Raw genomic sequence first — 5,460 nt, forward strand, 5'->3', positions numbered from 1 at the left:
TATTTTAAGTGAGCTCTACACTCAATGCGGGGCATGAACTCACAACCCCTAAGATCAAGAGTCATGTGCTCTATTGCTGAGCCAGCAAGGTACCCCCTCAATGAGAAAACCTAGACAGCACTAATACCAACTGTCTTCCTCACTTTAATTTTAAAACCTCATCACATTGGCAGCATGTGGGACACCTGGTGGCTCAGTGCTTGAGTATCTGCCTTCGGCTCAGGGAGTGATCCCCGGGGTCCCGGGATCAAGTCCCGCATCAGGCCTCCCCGCAGGAGCCTGCTTCTCCCTCTGCCTGTGTCTCTGCCTCTCCCTCTGTGTCTCTCATGAATGAACACTGGCAGCATGTTCCCCACCCAAACCTACCCACTGCCACAAATAATGACCTTTATTACATCCAATGCAGAAAAATCCGTTCATTTAATAGTTTTCCTAAAACTTGTATTATTACTAGACTCCTCCTAGTTCTTCAAAGCGCAGCTAAAATATTAGCTCCTCTGTGAGGCTGGCACTGAGATCTCTCCTGTTCCCAGACAGAACCAATCCCTGTTTCTGCTTACACACTACCTTGGAGTTAGCAGTAGCCAACATTTATCATCAACAATCATAACTTTTTATGACTTTGTTTTTCTCCTGTTAGAATGAAGCTTACAAAGGATGTCTTATTCTGCAGTGTGCTCTTTGAATTTGGTTTTGGTCCAACTGATTTCTATTCTGTAGCTGGCCTGCCCTCCTTTGTGGAGGCTGCTTTTCTCACCTGAGACATCTTTCCCTTTTTTGAAAGAGACAGCCTACAACTTGGCTTCCTCGACTCATGCCAATTACACGGCCTGTTTTCTGAAGGCACCTTCTTGCTTCTTAGCACACATTTATTTTGGACAGTGACATCAGAAGCGCCTTTAAGCTTTTTAAGTTTAGAGACTGTGGAAAAGATGGTCTATTGGTCCTGTATCTATTCTCTTTCCTATGGCAATAGAGACCCCAATTTTCACTGAGCACATGCTGGTCCAAGGACAAGACTACATTTTTCAGCAACCCCACAACTGAATGTAGTCCGATAACTAATTTATTTCCAATAACAGGTGTCAGTGATCTTCATCCAAAGATCATAGGAATAAGCCAGTAGTTAAACAAGTTGAACTTACTGCTTGTGGCAAGGAGGGAGAATGAAGACTACAGCGAACCACGGGTGTCTCAGTGGCAGGGTGTTAGAAGGACTTTAGTATAGAATTTGGCCTGTATTAGGCCATTTTAGGAAGCGTTGAAGAAGCAGAGCTTTACTCTGGATCGCATGCTGTCAGGAAGCAGGGGCAATTCTATAATTAGGTATCTTAAAATATTATCAGGAGGAATGAAACACAACCAAAGCTGTAATTGGTAACAAAGCAGCAGTCGTTCACATTAGGCAAAATAGGGAGATGTCTGGTCACTTTGTGGTTTGGACAACGTTCATTATTTTTGTCTGTGTTCAGGCATAATTATGGAGTAGTCTTGCTTTTATGGCCTTGTCTGATGTTGATGTTCTTTGAAATTGCATGTGCTTAACAGAATATCAAGGCCCAGCCACGAGGGCCAGGGCAGCTCTTGAATGTCAGGGGATGCTTTTCTCTTTTTCACAGGTCAGTAAGCAAAGTATGGCACCGAGACCTTCTTTAAAGGATAGCTGGCATGTGCCCTATGCCCTTGATTCTTCTTTCCTCCTCCAGACAGACCGGAATGTGGTTGTGATGGCTGGCACAGTGTAGCTGGAACATGAGGTGATCTTGGGAATGGAGCTACCACAGCCCTGGACCACCTGACCTGCAGACTTTTATGTGAGAAAGAAACAAAAGGCTATCTTGCTTGAGCTATTGTTTTTGGGGTCTTTTACCTAGAGCTGAGGTTATTCCCAATAGATACAGGGATCTAATGATTAGTTCTCTTTTCATTGTTTGTTTCAAGGCTGTTTTCATTTCCTTAAGGTATATGGTATAAATTGACAGGTCAGAGACGTGATTTAAGCGCCAGAACTAATAACCTTTGTACAAATGGGCGACCTTAGAAATCTGTACTGTTGTAAGCTGAAATACTAGGACTTCTGTCTCCCAAGCTGGTGTACTGGGCACTGGTTTATCTCTAGTTTACCGTTACCAGGAAGGTGTATTGCTTCGGGCCTTCAACTAACTGTGTGAGTCCATATTGCCTATTAACTCCTGACATGTGGACCAAGTACTTTGATTTCTGTGCCCTTGGCCTCATAAGGCTAACAGAATGAAAGGTGAAGTATGCTAAGGATCAGCAAGTATTTTTAGCAAATGGCTTCTGTGCTCACTAACCTGAGTTTCCCACATTTTCAATGCTTTTAAACTATTTCTTGGGACGCCAGGGTGGCTCAGTGGTTGAGTGCCTGCCTTTGGCTGGGGGTGTGGTCCTGGAGTCCTGGCATCAAGTCCCACATCGGGCTCCCCATAGGGAAACTTCTTCTCCCTCTGCCTGGGTCTCTGCCTCTCTTGTGAATAAATAAAATATTTTGAAAAAAACTTATTTTTTATGTTTTTTCTAGCATTTTTAGTGATTTTTATTAGAAAGATTGGTCCAAATAACCCAGTTTACCATTAGTAGTCAAAATATTTACTTTATGATATTAAAACTCATTATGATGTTTTGCTCATTTTTACCTTAATTTTCGGCATGAATATGTATTACTTTTGGAATAAGAAAAAATACAAGTTACAATAAGAGCTATCATGCTAAAACAATAATTTGTTTGATATCTTTAAATCTACTATCCTTAATTAATAAAAGACTTTTTAAAAAGATTTTATTTATTTATTCATGAGAGGCACAGAGAATGAGAGAGAGAGAGGCAGAGACACAGGCAGAGGGAGAAGCAGGCTCCATGCAGGGAGCCCGATGTGGGACTTGATCCCAGTCTCCAGGATCAGGCCCTGAGCCGAAGGCAGATGCTTAACCACTGAGCCACCCAGGCATCTCAATAAAAGACTTTAATGTGAGCAATATTTGACTTTCTCATGGATAGATTATTTTTTGATCTAGAATTTGGTAATAGAATATTTGATTTCCTCAAAAAAATGAGACTACTTTACATTGTCATTACTTGAATATCATGAACACATTATTATACTAACTAGTAAAGCATTCCTGAATATGAGCATGTATTCACTACTGACAAATATTGTTTGGGCCCCTTTGATTAAAAAATATATTACTTCCTTATCATTTGGACTATTTGTCATGCTATTTGTAAAGTATGTACTTATCAGAACTATTTGACACATATATGTTATTATTTTTTCTTAACTATTAAACTCCTAGAAGAAATCATGTTTTATACACCCTTATGGTCTGTGTAGTATCTCAGTCAGTATTTTTGGTAGGTTAAAGGTGTTTCTAAAGTTTTGAGAAAGTTTGTGACTTAATTATTTCTAACATAAAATGAGATTTAACAGTAGTTATAAAGTGATAATATGGCAATATGTACAGAATGCAAGGCAGACATTGCTATAGTGTGGTTTTCCTTCTTATATATTACCTTGTACTTTAAGTGGCTAGATATTTTTAGATTATAGAAGAGATTTTTGTGGATTTAAGATTATTTAGTACCTGAGTAACCAGTTTGGAGATTTACCCATGTCTCTCCTGTTGTCTTTTAGACATATTTCTCATTAATGTCTCCAGTGAATGTGAGCTACAGAAAAAGAGAGGAAAGAAAGTCAAGTCAGCTGATGAGGTTAACCACTTAGAGCTCTGGGGAAAAAGGATGGTAGAAAGGAGTTTTAAATTATCATTTAAATTATTATTTGAGATGAGAATAAGGAAATACATTTCTTCCTTATCCACAGGGCGTAAGACCCCTAATGAATTCCCAAAACTGTGGGTAGTACTGAACCCTATATATGTTGTTTTTCCTACACATACCTACCTATGATAAAGTTTAATCTGTATATTAGGCACAGCAAGAGACTGGCAATAATAATAAAAATAGGACAATCATAATAATGCACTATACTAAAAGTTATTTGAATGAGGTCTCTCTCTCTCTCTCAAAATATCTTCTTGTCCTGTATTTGCCCTTTTTCTTGTGATGATGAGATAAAGTGAGGTGAATGATGTAGGCATCGTGATGTGGTGTTAGGGTAATACTGGCCTTCTGACAGTAGGATCATCTGCTTCTGGACCATAGTTTACCATGGGTAACTGAAACCACAAATGGCGGAGGTGGAGGGGCACAACCACAGCTGCAGATTGACCAGCTGTACTTGAGATATGCACATTCTAATGGTAATCAATATTTTTATTTAGAGAGAACTTTGATTAGAGAAAACCCAAATGAGACTATAAACTAATTCTTATATTCAGTGACCACATACACCATATTTTTCAGAACAGTTCCCATTTTAAACATTGTGTCTTGGGCCACCTGGGTGGCTCAGTGGTTGAGTGTCTGGCTCAGGTCATGATCCCAGGGTCCTGGGACCGAGTTCCACATCGGGCTCCCCACAGGGAGCCTGCTTCTCCCTCTGTCTTTGTCTCTGCCTCTCTCTGTGTGTCTCTCATGAATAAATAAATAAAATCTTAAAAAAAAGTAAACAGTGCATCTCATTATTACCATTGGTACATTCCAACATGTCCTACATGTATCCTGATTTGTGACACAAATACGTCACAATATTTATAGGTACATTTAAGATACTTCTGAAAAGTCTCCTGGTAAATCTCATCCAGGTATTCCTGATATCCATTTTGTGGACTCTTTGCATGTGCTCTAGAATACTTCCTAGGGAATTTTATGACCTTTTGGGTAGAAGGAACCATGCTTCATCCAGTGGGAACCTGAAAATCATGACTCTTCCCTCTCCCTGGGCTCCTTCAGACTCTTAATCTGCATATCCCTCCTTCGCATGTGGCCCCACCATTCATCCTCCACAGTAAGCCAAAATGGTCTTCTCTAAAAAAGCAAACACATTCATGTTCTCTCTGCTGTAAAATATTATCCAGTAATTCCTCATTGCTGTAGCAAAAGGAATAAACGCTAATGTCTACAGGGGTAGGTAGGAAACCCAACTATGTGATGAGTTGGGTCACATATCATGAAGAGGTGGGCCCAAGGAGACAGGAAACTGGAGGATGTATGTCTGCTTAAAGATATTAAAATTAAAAACACCACCAAACAAAAAACCAAAAATCAAAGACAAACCCACCAAAAAACCTACACCAAACAAAGCATATCTTTGGACAAGAGTCTACCTTTGAGGTGACATTTTAATATTTCTAACTTGTTATTGTGGTATAACAAACCTCTTCATTATCTTATCTACAAACATCCATCCTGCATTTCAATTATTTTATGTAACTACTTAACTAAATGAAATAGTCTCAGTTAGTATTTTAGAACTGCAGCTTTAACATTTTCAAGTGAACAGAGAACCGTCTGTCTGAATGTTTTAATGAATAGATAAA

This window comes from Nyctereutes procyonoides, unplaced genomic scaffold (genome assembly GCF_905146905.1).
Source record: "Nyctereutes procyonoides isolate TBG_1078 unplaced genomic scaffold, NYPRO_anot_genome, whole genome shotgun sequence".
Taxonomy (NCBI): Eukaryota; Metazoa; Chordata; class Mammalia; order Carnivora; family Canidae; genus Nyctereutes; species Nyctereutes procyonoides.